Genomic DNA, 17,333 nt, shown 5'->3' on the forward strand with positions numbered 1-17,333 from the left:
CAGCAGGTTGGCCAACTGCTCAGAGGCAGCCTTTGAGAAACCATCTCCTACATTTTGGCTTCTGCTCTGCTGACATCTGTTGCAGAAAGGGAGTTCACCACACCCTCGTGTCAGTATGCAAACACTTGGATCCCAGGAGAAAGCTAATAAAGGGAGGGACTGCAGCATTTTGAGACCCATTTCTTAAAAGATAATTATGTCTCAAGGTCAACAAGGGGGAGGAAGGGGGGAACCACAACCCAACATAGAGAGCTAGTCAGCCTTGGTGATTTAAATGGGACTTGAGCTGCATTCCTACACCTATTCAATTGGATTGACTTCAGAGTAGACATATATAAAGTTGCACTGTTGAATGTTTGTAACTTAATTGAAGTTGTTGGACATAATATACCATGGGAAACTGAAATATTTCAAAAGCAGTTGGCCCATGGCTTATATACGCTTCTGTGAGTAGGGATTGTGTCAATATCTATGTCTTGCAAACATTGTTGATTCTGTAGAACTATAGAGTAAGAAGAGTAGTGGAGGGACATGGGGGAAACAGGGTTTCACCTTTTCAACAGCTGCATTGCAAGCAGAAAAACATCATAGCTGCTTTAAGCCTGGAGATGCAGTAACAGGAAAACTTTGCCTGTTGAATTTATGCATATCTTTTTTACCCTTAAAGCTTAACTCCCATTGGGGAAGAAGGAAAGAGGGGGGAGCTGGAAACCACAAGCAGTGGTAAGCAATACCAATTCCACTATGGTTAATTAAATAAAAGGCAATATTCCTTTTGTTTTGTTTCAAATCCTTGACTCATGTCATAGCTGACTTGTATTTAATCCCAGCCACCCTGCCATGCTCTTAAATCTTCCTGGAAGCAGGAAAGAGGCAACAATAAACCTGAAAGCTTTAATACTGTAACAGCAGGTAAGCTGGCAGATCATCATTAAAACTTATCAGTCGTGTCCCTCTGACTGCATTGTCGAGCTGTAAATTCGCTCTGGATGTAAAGCATGTGCCTGCTGGTATATGCCTGAGGGGGTCCTGCCTGAAAAAGCTGTAAATTCTATAAAGATAAATAAATCGTAAATCTTCATGGCTATGAGAGAAAATGAAAGTGGTTTGAGCCTTTCAAGATGGCGCTGCTACTTCGTCGCAACAGGGAGCTCCACTAAGAAGATTTATGGGGAGGCTGGATTGATTAACTCACACAGGAGAAAGAACATCTGTGAAACTTCGTTTGATATTTATCTCAGCAGCTGGAACAATCGGATGAAAGTGGAAAACACCTATGTGACTGTAAGGGGAAGATTTGGAATATTATGAGCTTGGAGGACGATTTGAACTTTAGAAATAAGACGGCAGTGGACAGTTGCGAGGAATTCCCAATTTCTTGAAGCATGGGAACCCAAAAATAAATTATTTAGATGATTTGGCATAACATTCGGTTTGATTGATATATATATGTGTATAATTTGAAATATTGAATGTGATATAATTGGTTTTAATTGGAAAATTAATAAAAATATTTTTAAAAAAAAAAAAAAAAACTTATCAGTCGTGTCCCTCTGACTGCATTGTCGAGCTGTAAATTCGCTCTGGATGTAAAGCATGTGCCTGCTGGTATATGCCTGAGGGGGTTCTGGGAATTAACTCTGCTCTCAAAAACTATTCCAGTTATTCATGTGACTCAGCTGCTGAAATCGGGATCCTTTTGTGGTCACATGGCAGCATGCTGATTCAGTCTCTGCTAGAGCAGCATGGGATACAGGAAAGAGACACCTCATCAAAGAAAAAGCCACTTTCTCTGTTCATATTAAAAGGAAATAATTTCTGGTTAGGGATCTTTTAAAGAAGAAAAGCCACAGCATCGTCTATTTGGCAGCATGAACGTTCCAGGTCGTACAGATAGAGGTGAATATTGTTTTATGTTTTCTGGAGGAGGAAGAAATCCACGAATATAGATTCGTTTCTCAGCAGCTTCTGTGCTGTATCCCCCCCCCCTCCCTATCTATTAAAGACATAGCAGGAGGATGGAAGCACCAAGCACACTTGCTGCCCACCTGAGGGTTGGTACTCTGTGCTGGATGCATCCTCCTAGGATGGTTCTGAGGATTGCCTCTGCTGACTATGCAGCTTTTTTTATAAAGGGCCACAGCCTTCCTCAACCTGGTGTCCTCCAAATGTTTTGGAATACATCTCCTATCAGCTCACAGGTTGGTGAAGGCTGTTGCAAAGCACCGGTCCAATCAAGGCAGGGGAGCCGATCTCATGCTTTGATTGGTTCCAATACTCTAACCACTACGCCGCTCTGCCTCTCCCCACCACATTGGCTGCCTTAGTTTTGCTGACCCACCTCTGGATTCTGCTAGGCAAGGCCCACTGACTAACAGCTCCCTAGCTCTTACCATTCACCCCCTCCTGGATAGCTGGTCCAGACCTCAGATTCAGACCCTGCTCTGATTTCTGGTGACCTCTCATCTCTGCATGGTTAGCAGCAGTGGATATTGCTGGTAAAATAGCCTTAACAAGTAAACGGCACTAAGGAGCAGTAAGGAGCAGGGTTGTCATTTCCTCTGCTGATGATCCGTCACCAGCTCCACTGGTTCAAGCCTGGTGACATATTCCATGCCTATTTACTGAGGTCTCAGGCTCCACTCCCCAATTTTTTCTTGCTGGAAATCCTAGCTGCCTGTCACAAGAGAAGATTCCTGTATTTATAGTGAATGAAGGCAGCAGAGTCTTTGTGGAAAAGAAGCGTATGAATAGGTTGAATGTTGTAAAATGTGTGCGCACACCCATGTTTAGAGACTAGGCTGCATAAGCACCATACAGCTAAAGACACACCCCTCCAAGAAAATAATCTTGGGAACAGCAGTTTACCTATCACAGCACTACAATTCCCAGCACACTTAAACTACAGCTCCCATGATTTTTGTGGGGTATACTTTAAATGTATGGTGTATACAGAGCAGTAGAATATTATTGTCATAATTTTATTATTTGTTTTATTTTATACCAACTATTTTTCTAAGGAATTCTATGGGATCAGTCACTCAGGGTTCCTTCTACATTTCAATATCTATCTGAAACTGCTGACTGACATGATATGGTGTCTTGTATGCAATGCCATCAACACATCAACATACGGGCTCACTACCCCAAAACCAAGTGAAGAACACAGTTTAGCCTGGTATCATTACTGCACTCTAATAGCAGCAGCAGAGTCCAACTCAGCCAGGGTTTTTCTGAAGAAGCAGAATATTGAATAAACAGTGGGAGAAAGCAAACCTTCTTAGACCATTCCCTAAATGCAAATCTGCAATAATAAAAAAGCAAGCATATAAGTACAATAGACATTTCAATTGCTCTGGAATATGCATTTGTATTAAAAAGCCACGAGGCACTGGAGAATTTAAGACATGCCAAAAAATCCCTGCCTGGGAAAATTAGGGGATTTCCATTCCTGCTGAAAAATGCAACGAGTGAAAGCTTTGAACTTCAGAAGGAGGGAAGTCCTTGAAAGGCAAGGGACGTCCAGACTCCTGAAAGAGGGGGCCTTTCATTATTAAAGCTACTGATAAATGTATCAGGAAAAGTGGGGGAGGACTCTATGTAAATATTAACTGTATATTAATTATTAAACTAGAAAGTAAATAGAAACCCTCTTAACCAATGAGAGAGAGAGAGAGAGAGAGAGAGAGAGAGAGAGAGAGAGAGAGAGAGAGAGAGAGAGAGAGAAGTTTTAAAAATACCCACTGCTGAATGCTCTCAAGGAGAAGGAAAATCCCTAGAGGGAAAACAATAATTGTTTTTGACCTTCCACAGTTAAGGAGGCATTGGTAAAGCCTAGACATAAACACAACCTGACAACCGTGAGCTCCAATGAAATTTAGAACTCGACGGAAATGGGATAAGCAAATTCCTTTTTGTTCATGACCCTTGTGTTGCTTTCTTTTCTGCTTCCACCCACCCCCTCCAGCCACTGCCCCCCCCTCCCCGGCAGAATGACACATCAGAATCCCTCTTGTGCCCCATAAATCACTCTTGAGACAGCACCAGCCTTTGAAATGCTGCCTTGCATTACGCTCCGATCGCCCAGACAAGCCACATGAGCCATGCCTCTGTCTACTTTGGAACTGCAATGTTAGAAGCAGCACAGGCAAGCCAGCTTCAACGTGCAATAAAGGAAGCAGCATGGTTCCTTTATTGCTGAATTTAGCACAATGTGTAGTCTCTGAATGCAGGAGCAGTAGTCACCATTTCTGGAACAAGATTCATGGAATCATAGAAATGTAGAGTTGGAAGGGACCGCGAGGACCATCTAGTCCAGGCATCCCCAAATGTCGGTCCTCCAGATATTTTGGACTACAGTTCCCATCTTCCCCGACTGGTCCTGTTAGCTAGGGATCATGGGGAGTTGTAAGCCAAAACATCTGGAGGGCCACAGTTTGGAGATGCCTGATCTAGTCCAACCCCCTATAATGCAGGAAACGTTTGCCTAACGTGGGGCTCAAACCCATGACCCTGAGATTAAGAGTCTCATGCTCTACAGAGTGAGCTATCCCAGAACAAAATGTGCTTTAATTTTGGTAGCACAAACTAGTGGTGCCCCCCCCCAAGTATCACAAATATAGCAAATAAAAAACTTGCTTTTATTTGACTGTATTTTTAACCAAAGAGCATCCTTTCCAATGGCCTCCTCCAGTTGCTCTGGACAACATCCCGTCTCTTGTTTCACATTGCTTGTGGACAGAGCATCCTACACTGATGTCCATGGAAACTCCAACAAAATCTGAAGCTCCCCATATGCTTCTCACCACTTGAACATGTCTATAGTCACCGTTGTTCCACCATGTTTTGAGGGTCTGCTGCCATCTGTCTTGCCAGACCACCATAGAAGAATTGCATCTAACTACTTGCTAATCGCATTTGCACCATACCTTTAAAGCACTATTATACCTCACAAAGAATCATTGGGAATCAGAAGTGGGTTGAGTGTCAATGTATTTGGCATAGCTGCCAAGTTTTCCCTTTTCTCGTGAGGAAGCCTATTCAGCATAAAGGAATTTCCCTTAAAAAAGGGAGAACTTGACAGCTATGGTTTTGGGTCCTGATTGTGAGCTTTCCATAGGCATCTGGCTGGCCATTGTGAGAATGGGATGTTGGACTCGATGGGCCGTTGGTCTGATTTCCTTATGTCCTTTATCCATTCCTAAACAGGCAACTCTAGCCATAGAAACTATAGCTTGGGGAAAATTCCTTTCCCAGATTTGACCAGATCATTGAACCACATAGAAACTCGGGGAAAGTCTTATCAGTTGAGTAAAAGCTTGAAATTCATCACACATGAGAACATGTGGAAGAAAGAAAAATTCCTGACATGTGCAAATAAGACAGATGGTTGTGACCATGTGGTAACCAGAATGTTGTGTTGTATTCAGCATTGTCTACTGTCTAATACTTGCTCACAACATCATACATATATTATGGGCTAATCCTGAAACCTAAAGAAGCATGAATAGTAATTAGCTAAGTCCACATTAGTTGTGAGCATCTGACAAGGTCAGGATTCAGCCAATTTTGTTTTTCTGGGTTGACCAACCAATCAAAATAGGTTTGGCTGGTTTTGAGCAATTCTCAAAGTGGTGTCTTCTCAGACCATGGCCACAAGCAAGTTCTAGACGTGTGTAAATAGTGAACTCAAGAGGTGTATCATTCTGCCTTCTGCATTTGACTGATTTGCTGTTTCAGAATTGGCTAGATATTTCAAAAATAGTTAGAAAATGGTTCCAATGGTTGATGAACCACCAACACCAGCCAATAGATGCTGTCTGTAACTGACTTTTTTGTAGTATCATCTGACTGTGGGAGAGCACTAAATTTTCCCCTAGCTGCAGCACTGCATTTTCTAACCTTGGCCTGGACAGAAGAAGGTAATTTGTGCTAAAATGCTGTGAATACACTTTCCAACAGCTCTCAGGTCAGTGTAGCCTATCTATTTATGAACTTGCAATAGCAAGTGTAGTCTGAGCCACTGCCCATATCTGAACTGTGGGGTTTAGGATACCTGAAAGACCCTAACCAGCCCCCTAAATGAGTGCCTTTTGGAAAAGCTGCTGTTTGCGGTGCTTCTCCAGATAACCTAGCAATGGCTAGAATTGTCACATTGAGATGACAATCTGAAAACAGAAATGATGCCCCCAATTTCTTGGTATCAACACATCTAAAAGCAAGTACAGTGGAGAAAATTATAGCATGTGCATGTGCAAGTGCAAGACATCTAAGGAAATCATTTTATTTGCAAGGAAGGTTTGTTTAGCAGGGATTAAGAAACGTTTCTCGCTGAAATGGGAAAGAAAGAAAAGGTAGCTCAAGAGACTTAGTCCTGAAGACTCCAGCTTATAACTTGAATGTTTAGACAGCACTATTTGTTTATCTGTTGGGAGGCAACGCTTGGTTTTGGCAGTGAACTTTCAACAGGTACCATCAAGGTGTCCTATAAATAGAATACTAACAATAGGTGTCTAAAAAATTCTGGTGTGTGTGTGTGTGTGTGTGTGTGTGTGTGTGGAAACCAAGATAAGAGTCATGAGCAAATAATGCCTTTTCCCCATAAAGCAATGCTGAAAATAAACAAACCAACCTTTTCCATAAAAAAAGCATGAACATTTTGCACCGCCATTAATTGTAAAGCAGATCTTAATAACTCTATGTCACAAGTCATCGTGCCTCTTAAAAAGAACAAATAGTATCCTGCACCATGTCTCAAAACAGCCACTACTTCCAAATCTGTGGGAGGAAAGAAAAATAACCTTTTGAAAACAGAAGGAATGTGCAAACACTCAGCTTGTCAGAACAGTCCTACACACTGCGCTGCTGTTCACTTCATTATCTATGGAGGATAATCTGAAAAGCACACAAAATACTGTAGTTATGAAACTGCCACCACCACCACCCCTTGAAACTAAGGGACAAAAGTGATGCGATGTTGTTCATGCAACAAGCACCTGTGCTGTTTAAAAAATAAGTAGTTTCCCCGAAGGGATGGGGCAGGGAGAGAAGAATATGGATTACGACCCCAGGACTTTAACTCTTTGTCTCCATCTGCAGTTCTGATGAGCCTGGGAAACAAAGCAGTACTGTAGGGTTGTTGCTTTTTGTTTCTTTCCTTATAGCAGGGCAACATTTCTAGATCTGGAGAAAGAGAAGGCTAATTGCCTCAATGATTGTTATTTTCCAATGCTGGGCTAAATATCTTAATCCAGCATAGAGGTTTGGGGACACTCCACTTTCTTAGTCTGTGGGCCATGCCTGATTTGTAAACTGTTACATATTTCTGAACGTGTTCAAAGCAGGAGCATACAATGCTGATTGCCCCACCACCAGATGCACAACAGAATATCACATTTTGTAAAATTATGTGGGGATATAGCCCAGACTTCTGGACAGGCTTTGTATGTTCCCCTGGAAATAGTCATTGTCTTGGTCAGGCTTCCCCAAACTTTGGCACTCCAGATGTTTTGGACTACAATTCCCATCATCCCTGACCACTGGTCCTGTTAGCTAGGGATCATGGGACTTGTAGGCCAAAACATCTGGAGGGTCGCAGTTTGGGCATGCCTGGTCTTGGTGTTTGTTGAACAGAGGCATTCTGGGAAGCAGAACTGCAAGTCCCACTCCTGCCACCCTGGATTCCTTTGGGAGCAGGGTCAGGACAGAAATAAAATGAATATGGTCTACATCAGGCATCCCCAAACTGCGGCCCTCCAGATGTTTTGGCCTACAACTCCCATGATCCCTAGCTAACAGGATCAATGGTTGGGGAAGATGGGAATTGTAGTCCAAAACATCTGGAGGGCCAAAGTTTGGGGATGCCTGGTCTACATAAATTGCATGCAGGAGATGCTGCATTACTCCTCTTTTTAAGAGGTGTCTGCAGTCCATCTAAAAAGTGCAGGTTGGGTTTTTTTTGGGGGGAGGGGTTAAGACCGCTGCAGCCTCCTAACATTGGGTGTGTCCTTTTAATAGCAAGAGATACACAAGGAGTTTGTTTTGGCATACTACCAAGGAAGAAAGCCAAGACAGCTGAAAGCTAATGTGGTTTAAAATACTACGCATCAATAAACACTGAGGACATTTCCCATTGGTCAGTTTTAAATACAATTATTTAGGATCTTCTCTCAGGGTTGTACATCTATTGTAGGGAAATTGCATCTTCCCTGCACTGAGCGCCCTATACTTTGCACCTAGGAAAATGTGGTTTTTGTCTTGATAAAAGTGTGCATATTCTTCTGCTGTAAAAACAATGGTGAGAGTGGCTTACATCATGTTGAAACAATCAACAAAATAGATAATAAAAACCAGCCATAAAACCAGGGACAGGTCATAGCAGGTAAAACAATTTTAAAGCAGAGGTCAGCTCAATTTTTAAAAGGGGTGAAGAATCCCAACAGGCTAAAAGCATGCCTAAACAAAAAATGTCTTGGCCAAGCGGCAGAAGGCAAGAAGACAGTGGACCACACCAAACTTTCTAGTTAGGGAGTTCCATAACTTAGTTGTGTCCATCAAGAAGACTCTCTCCCATGTACCGACAAGTTGCATGTCTTTTAAAGCAGAATGTGGTGACAAGGTGGGCTTTTCTAGCATATTGCACCTATCTTGAAGTACTTACACTGGCATCCAGTTTTTTTCTGGGGGCAATTATGAGTGCTGGATGTGACTTTTAAATGAGGGCGGCCCAAGACATTTGCTTGCCTGAACTAAAGGAGAGGATGGTAGATCCACTTCACATCAATGGGTCTGGCTGGACTGGTTATGGAATCTGTATTCAACATGGGCAACGGGGTAGCTTCCTCCACGGCACTTGAGGGCAGCAAGCTAGCTTAGGGGGAAGGGCTGCAACTCAATGTCGGAGCATCTGCTTTGCATCCAGAGGCCCTAAATTCAATCCCTGGCATCTCTAGATGAGGGTGGGAGAGACTCCTACCTAAAACCACGGAGGGTCATAGTCAATCGGTGCAGACAGTGCTGAGCTAGATGGCCAAGGGTGCGACAGTAATACAATCGATTTTTAACTGTCACATCATTGCTAGGGCTGAGAGATACAGTGGTACCTCGGTTTAAGTACACAATTGGTTCCGGAAGTCTGTACTTAAACTGAAACTGAAGTGAACTTTCCCACTTAAACCGAGGTATGACTGTAGCTCAGTTGGTGGCTCAGCTTCCATCTCTACCTCTGAGTCAGGGCTCTCTATATTGGGCAATTGTAGATGTGGGATCATAAGGCCTAGTACCGGAGGTCCTGTTTTTGCCTTACTGCTACCTGACCCCACTTGTTCCTCTGTAGGGTCCCCTTTGTAGAGGCCCAAGTCCTCCTCTGACCTGAGTAGATCATGGATCCAGAGCTGGTTTGGGGAATGTGATTGATTTATATTTGACATATGTTTGGCCACAATCCAAAAACAGAGTCAAGTCTGCTGAAATCAATGGGGAGATGGTTATAGTCTTACTCTGTGTTTGGATTGTGGCCTTTGCTTTTATCAGATACAGCTGAAGTGTAAGTGAAGATCATTTACCGGTCAGCATCTGGGAGACGTGCTAGATCATTGGAAATTTATTTATTTCCTCGAGACATTTCTCCGACACCCTGGGCTTGCAACAATTTTAAATCACTATGTCATTAAAAACACAAGGGCAGAGACCACACATAAAATGTGACCTTTGCTGCAGAAACTTAGCAGCAAAACAAAAATATAGTTACTAACCAGCAACATGCATCCAGAGAAGAAGGGCCATCCATCTCCCATGGGACAAGGTGTTCCACAATATTGGCCCAGCCACTGAAAAAGGCCTATTGTTGCTATTAACTGTGCAGTGGGAAGCAGACAAAATCGTGTGGGAGGAGGCAATCTGTCGGGTATCCTGGGCTTTAAAGATAATCACAAACACTTTAGATTCTGCCAGAACAAAATTGGCAGCCAGTGCAGATGGTGCAGGATAGGTGAATTATGGTTCCATGGGCATACGCCCACCCACCATTGCCCTTGCAGCTGCATTCTTGGTCAACTGCCACATCTGTATTATGGTTCTCCAGTTTTCATCAACATTATCAAAGCCAACTTTTTATGCAGTAGAATATTTCAGCACAGCTGATCTGAAAGGAGAAGTGCTGTTCAGCCATTCTTCTTGCACTGCTCTGTTTTTGTTTCATTATGTTTGCATGGTCAGCTTGTTATACTACGAAGCTGCAAAATGAGTAACAAACAGCTCTTTTAGGCCCCTTTTAAAGAAATACTCTGTTTCCATCAATAAGGACCAATATTCACTGAGTTACAAAAGACCATATAGGGGGTAAAATAGCCATTCATAGATGTACTCTCTGGCCCAGGAACTATTCCGTTCCCCATTCCTGGAACTCAGGCTGAAGGCATCTCATCTGGAAGCCTCCAGAGTTCATGTAATTGCTAGTGTTGAATAGCAGAGCTGAAACAGCCATGTCCAGAATCTATACTGGCTTTAACTGAGTGAACGGACAGGTTCCCATTCTTGATTAAATCCCCACTCCCATTTTCCATTGGCTTATTCCAGGCTTGCCTTCAGGTTTCTGGGAGGCCTGAAAATAGTAAGTGGGTATCAGCATCCCAGATGTCATTCTTTCAAGTATAGATATTGATGCAGAAAAGTGAGCTTTTTCTTTGCAGATTTTGCATGATCAAGCTTGTCTGGTTATACTGAAGTGCTGTTTACCAAGTTCTGGAAAATATTAATTTTATATAATAAATATTCTAGCATGAGATAGTGGTCTTGTGGAATAGAAATATTTACAAGATCACTTCAACCTGCAAAATGTCATGTGGGAAGGAACCATATAAGTGACCTTTTCTATGTCAAAAACAACTGCATAAATGGAACCTCCAAGGAACCTTTTTTATTTTTGGTCCGGGAAGCCTTCTGCATTTTTCTTTCAGGCTTTAGAAATTCATTTTGTCCCTCCATTGGTTCTTAGCTTGTTGATGTTCTTGTCTGCTGCTTTGATTTTTCTGTTTTAATAGGATTGATGTTTTATATCTATTGATGTTAGCCACCTTTTATGCCTTTCAGGAAAGAAAAAAACTTTCCAACAAAGCAGTAATGAGAATAGCTACATTAAGCAAATTTAGAACAATATATAAAGCATTATCCTTTAAACCTATAAAATAACAATTTAATTCATAAAAAGCAGTAACATACAACATAGTAAAAACCATAAACTCACAGTCAAAGATAAAACAGCACCAAAACTGCAGCCGCCCGATTAATTCTTAAATTATGGGAAAGAGGCAGGGAACAGGTAAGCATAAAGGGTTAGGATGGTGGAGCCTGTCAAATCAAATGTGGAGTTCCACACGTGTGGAGTCAGTGCCACAAAAATCTGTCTCATTTTGTTTATTTTTAAGGTTGTGATCCAGTACCCAAGTACTTGGCCCCCTTGAATTCAGCTGAAAGTACTTCTGAATAGATATGTGTACGATTGCACTGTTAGTAATTTCCCCAAAACATTAGAGTTTGTCTTTGGCTTTTTAACCTAGAGTGGTAGTGGCTGCATCAGAAAAGCATGGAGAGCTAGTCCCTGTGTCCCCATGACTTGTGTTTCGAATGCATGAAATGTTTTGCCTGAACCCCCATGAAGTTTGCATTCTGTTGCGAAAACGTTTTACTATTTGTGTATGTCAACCCTGATGAGTGCTGAATTTCTGTGACATTTCTCCCTACCATTATTCAATCAGAACCCAGTGGATTATATTGTAAGGTAAACTCCTCCCATGGGGCTTTTCCAGATGGGGAAGCAGCCAGGGAGGTTGTGGAGTGCTGGGGAAATGTTCACTTAAAAGAAAAAAAGCGGACATAGACCACCCATGGCCACCTCACAGTGATATAGTAAGCTCAAAACCTTGCACTCAGAGAAATTCTAAAGACATTCTAAAGTGCTCCAAGAATGAGGCAGAAAAATGGAAGCCTCCTTCACAGAGTGAGAGGGGGGAACTTCCAAGAAACTGAAAAACAGATTTCATCACAGCCCTAAATTCTACACAGATCTCCTCAAGTTTCATTCTCCACATGCACCCCATGTAACCCTCAGCTAGGCCAAGAAACATCCTCAGTGTTTTGCGACGTCTGCAAAGGGTTTGACATTGCTCTGTTGCCACTTATCACCTTCAAAGTCCATAGGGGGTGGTGAAAGGTTTTCATTATGCCATGGTCAGTTTGCCTTTTGAATCTGAACTCAGATGAAGCCTGTTATTTTGACGGTTTCCTTGGCAGCAGCACATTCTCCTTTTGGGGTGGGGTGTGGCGGAATAGCCTGCACATCTGTCTACTCCTCACAAAGTTTGTACTCGAAACAGTAAGGCCATACAACGAATGTGGAGCATCTGGCTGTGGCAGGCCCCGGCTATCATACCTTACTGCCAAAATACACAGATCTGCTGGTCTATGTTTAGGAAAATCATTTGGTGTTTCCCTCTTTGATTGTGTTTTCCCCACGATGTTCTGAACCACAATGACAAGGGAGGATCTGGTACAATGAAAAGCAATGGGCAGGGCAAGTGAGAGGAGCGGGCTTGAAAGAGTGGTAATTTCAGGTTCAAGGGAAGAGGGTGGAGAATGTTTCTCGTGGCAGCATCCAGCTGGCATAAAATGGGCCATCTGAATTGCACAGTAGAAGCACAAACAACTAGGAATGTATGAAGCTGTATTTGACAGGCAGCTGCTCTTGAAGGCCTCAGACTGTTGGGGACTGGTCCATTAGGGCAAATGGGGTGCTGCCCCACCAGCCTCTGCCTGCCTGCCTGCCTAGTTATACAATCAGTCCAGGGGAATGGCACCACCAATCAGCATCCACCTCCTTCATCTCAGTTTTGCACTGGTACAACTTAGTTGGGAGGAGGGTGGGGACAATATTAGAATTTGTTGTCTCTATCATTGGTTCTGGATTCACATACTGTTGGGCTCCCTGCCTTCTGCCCTTCCTGTCTCAATAAGCATCAGCTGCCACTGCCTCAGAGAGGGGCTTTATCAATTACTTGCTACCTGATCTTTTTAACTGAAAATGGCAGGGGTCTAGGACCTTGAGAATACAAAACCTCTGCCACTGATTTATGGCCCTTATCAGACTGCCATAGGGCATTCTCTATGCCAGACCATAAGTACCTTAGTGGAACTGTGTTTTCACAGAGGTGTATCTGGCATAATTCTGGGATGGGGAATCTATGGCCCTCTGATATCATTGGACTCAAACTCCCATCAGCCCTAGCCAGCATGGCTGATGGTCAGGGTATTCAATAGCCCAGAAAAGTCTGGAGGATACCAAGATTTTGTGGACTACTCTTCATCAGATGCAGTCCGAGAGGATTACTCCTCCATAAATTGTTTCAAGAATATATGCAGGCTATGCAAACACTTGTTATATGAAACATTTACTTATCCAAACACGAAGAATCAGTACCCAAACCCATCTATACACACCACAGATTCAGGTATCCCAACTGCTGGACCTGTGTGTAGTGCTGTAAACAAATAAGCAGTCTTTAACAAAAGCCTTATTTTTTTGTGTGTTTTGTTGGTCTGCAGCAACCATTTTGCCAGAAACCATGGTGGGGGGGAGGGAGGGGAGAGATTGGGCAAATATGGGAGGAATTCTCTTCCTTCCTTGTTTGCATTTTGCAAGGTTCCAGAGGGTTTAAACTTTTTTTTTTGTCATTTTGGGGTCAACATTCAATGGTCAGCAACACATCAGAAATTTTCTCACAGGTCTAAATGGAAGTTGTCAACTCATTGCGCAAACACTCACTGAACAGACAGTTTCCATAGAACATATTGTGTTTGGATATTGGGACCTGGGTGTATTTTGCAAGCAACTGTTTAAAAACCATTTTCACATGTGCAGGACTAGCGCAAGACATTGCTACCTGAAACAGCAATCAGAGACTGGAGCAGAGTATTCCTCCAGTTCCCCAGGATACTGGGCTCACGTCTTGGATTGTGCCTTTACATTTCTTAGGCGATTACGGGGGCAACCTCCCAAGTGTCACACCACTTCCTTAGCACTCCTCATAATATTGTGGATATTTAGCTGTAAGTGACTCTAGAATTCTTTTAGAACTGAAGTGTGGAAAGAAGTTGTCTCGTGCTGCCTCAACTGAACGCTTCAGTTGCTTTTGGTAATGGGGCCAGGCCTGCACATGCAAGACTTGTTTTGGGCTTAAACCTGGGATTTAATAACGTAAACCTAATGTAAAGAACATTAGATTTCTGTTCTTTGCTCACAATGTGGGGCAGTGGTTAGACTGTTGGGCTAGGGCTTGGAAGATCAGAACTCAAATCCTGATTCAGACATGAAACTCCCTAGGTGACCTTGGCCTAGTCACTGTCTCTCAACCTAACCTCCCTCGCAAGGTAAAATGGAGAGTGGGAGAACCACTTTGAACTGAATAAGCAACATTTGCATATGGCTCAGATTAAGATGTAGTGCTGCTAGTGGAAACAATCTTAAGCTACAGCAATATCACAACAGTTGCCTCTATTGTGATGATGAAGAGTTTTGTTTTTGTTTTTTTAAAAAAGGCAGGCCACTCTCTTCCCCTTTAAAGGGCAAGACACTCATTTTGGGAAAAAAAGGATGTTCTTCCAAAACTAGATTCAGTATTGCTTTGCCTTGCTCAGAAGGAAGGCAGGAAGAAGATGCTGTCCAATGCCTTCTGTAGCTTTTGCCAAAAAAGCTTCCTCACTTGTAGGAACACAACATGGTCTTCAGCAAGAATTCTCTTGGAGTTCTTCTAATTATAAAGCACAGGTAACAAAAATAATACTGTGTGACTTTAAGCACTGGAATATTATGAGTAATGAGAGTTGCCTGAATGAACAATTCTTTGAGAATTTCTGTTTCAGAGGATGCCATAAAGTTATTTCTTTAGGAACGCAAATTCATCCCGTTACTCATTCTCTATGAATGATTCACCTTGCTCTCGATCTGCTATAGAACTGCTGGATAAATTGCCCCAGAAACCCCCTTTTTCCATTTCTTGCCTCAGCACCACAGATAATGCAGAGTTCCACAGCTGCCAATTATAATGTACAAACCAGGATCTTGGGAACACAAGTGACGGCTACTATCCAAGCTAATCACCACTTAATTAGCAGCTAATGTATCTTTCTGGTGGAAAAAAACCCCAGCTTATTTTCTTGAAGCTTCACCAGTTTAAACAGAATATAGTCATTTTAATTATTTATGAAGCTGCCACAAACTTTTTAATGGGGTGGAGAGCGAAAACAACTGATACTCTACGAGTTTAAGACATTTATCTCATTATTACTTTCACAGATTAAAAAATATATATTATTCCCAGCTACATCAGCCAAACATATAAAATAATATAGAACAGAAAGTAGGGTATAGCAGTCAGAGTATAAAAAAATTCAGTGCTCGCACCCATATTTCCCAGGCTGGTGTGGATGGTGACTGCTGAGCCAAAGCATAGGAAATAAACATAAAATGATATAGGAAGCGATGGAAGAAGAGTGGAAAGATTTTAAGTTATATTTTAAAAAAAAATGCAAAAGTGATATATTAAGAGTAGAATTAGGTTGTAAATAAACTGTGGAAAATATGAATATGTTGATTAAAATGGGTTAGAATTTGCTAAAATAGAAATGTGACTAAGAACCACAGGGGAAGGGATCCCGAGGGGGTCCGCATATGCAATGTAAACAACCAAAGAATTAATTGTTTTTAATTTTATGTTTTTCTATTCTGTATTTTTCTTTTTTCTATTTTTTATCTTTTTTGTAATGCTTTTTTGTTCTTTTTCTATTCTGGAAAAACCTAATAAAAATATTCTAAAAAAAACAACATAAAATGATATAAAAGCATATTGGATCCTCCACCCCCCAAAAAAACATGCAGTTTATGTGCACCCCCCCCCAATAGCCAAAGTCTGTAAATTCTTATACCACAAAGACAAACGTGGATTTTGCAAGGACAATTCTTTCCAATATTGTTTATTTCACTCTCAAAAATAACATCTGTAAGTTTTTGTGTAAGATTTAGAAAGCATTTAAATGCGAGGAGCTTTATATTCAATCTGGGTGGGAAATACTGGCAGTGAAGTGGAGATGGCTCAATTTATTATTTGCAGATTTTGTATGAATCTGCTTTCATAATCATATTGCAGTAACAACAATTTGCTTTCATGTGCTCAGTTTTCACTTCCAAGTATTGCACAGGCATTGATAACTTCTCAAAACCCATCCAAAGGATTAAGAGAATGAAAGTAAGAACTAAAGATCAATGACTGCAGTCACTGAATACCTCTCAGGGTGACCACAAAGTAACCAAATTTTGCTGGGCTCTACGGAAAAAAATTGGCCCAAGTGATTTTCAGAATTATTGTCAAGATTAAACTCCCGATCTGTCTCAATTGCCTGCCTAAAAGCATTGGCAATTCCAGACACGACCAGACATTTGTAGTAAAACATAAAAGGGGCTTGTGCATTGCTTAGAGCAAACACATCAATAATCAGAGGCAACAAGAAAAATTGAAATCCTTGCTTAAATATTTTCCATTCCTTAGCTGCCTTGTGTAAGAGAGATAAAGGACACAGCCCTCAAATATTCCATCATACCTTCACACAGCATATTTCTCTCCTAGTTCTGTGTGTCGTCTTCTCCATGGAATTCCCAAAATCAGTAGAGCAATTTAGACCAGATATTAGAACACACATAGATGTACACAACAAGCTTACATGGTTTTTTGAGCTCAGGGCCACTCTTTCTTCCATGAAAACCATAGATTTCCCAGGCTCAAAACCTCAGAAATCCTCTGCCTTTCTCTACTGTTCCCTGGCACAACTGGTCACTGTCCTTTCATCTCCCAGTTTAGACAGTCCCTGTCTGCAGGCTTGAAGGGTACAATGAAGCACCTCCAGTGTGCAACTCAGACACACTGCCTTGCATTCTCTCTGCCCACCTTGTCTTTACATATTGGGATACACAGGTACTGGACAATGTCCTCCAAGCCTTGGTTAGACAGACACATATGAACAGTGGCTGGGGGCAGCTGGAGCCAGTAGAAAATTGCTGGGAAGCAGATTTTCAGGATGAGAACAGGTAACAGACACGGTGTCTAAAATCAGGCCCCGGACCTAGCAAACCATGGACAGCTCCAAGGGTAGAAGACACTACCTCCTTTCCTAGCTTTGTAAGACCTCTTTCTGCCCAACAGTTCTGTTATCCACTCCTTCCCACCAGGCTGATCAGGAAGCCCTATTGGGAGGAAACTGAACTTGGCTTGGCTTCCTGTCTACTTGGT

The 17,333-nt window shown here is 42.1% G+C and overlaps 1 long non-coding RNA gene across 1 annotated transcript in view; it reads left to right on the forward strand.

The window, feature by feature from the left end:
- Positions 1-1,717: 1,717 nt before the first annotated feature.
- The window catches only part of LOC148685041 (uncharacterized), a 41,974-nt gene continuing 26,358 nt past the window's right edge, over positions 1,718-17,333 (forward strand). The window contains exon 1 of the long non-coding RNA XR_015951035.1: positions 1,718-1,899. This is a non-coding gene — a long non-coding RNA (uncharacterized LOC148685041). The remainder of the gene's footprint in view (positions 1,900-17,333) is intronic.

The sequence above is a fragment of the Zootoca vivipara genome, chromosome 7, assembly GCF_965207765.1.
Source record: "Zootoca vivipara chromosome 7, rZooViv2.hap1.1, whole genome shotgun sequence".
NCBI classification, from domain to species: Eukaryota; Metazoa; Chordata; class Lepidosauria; order Squamata; family Lacertidae; genus Zootoca; species Zootoca vivipara.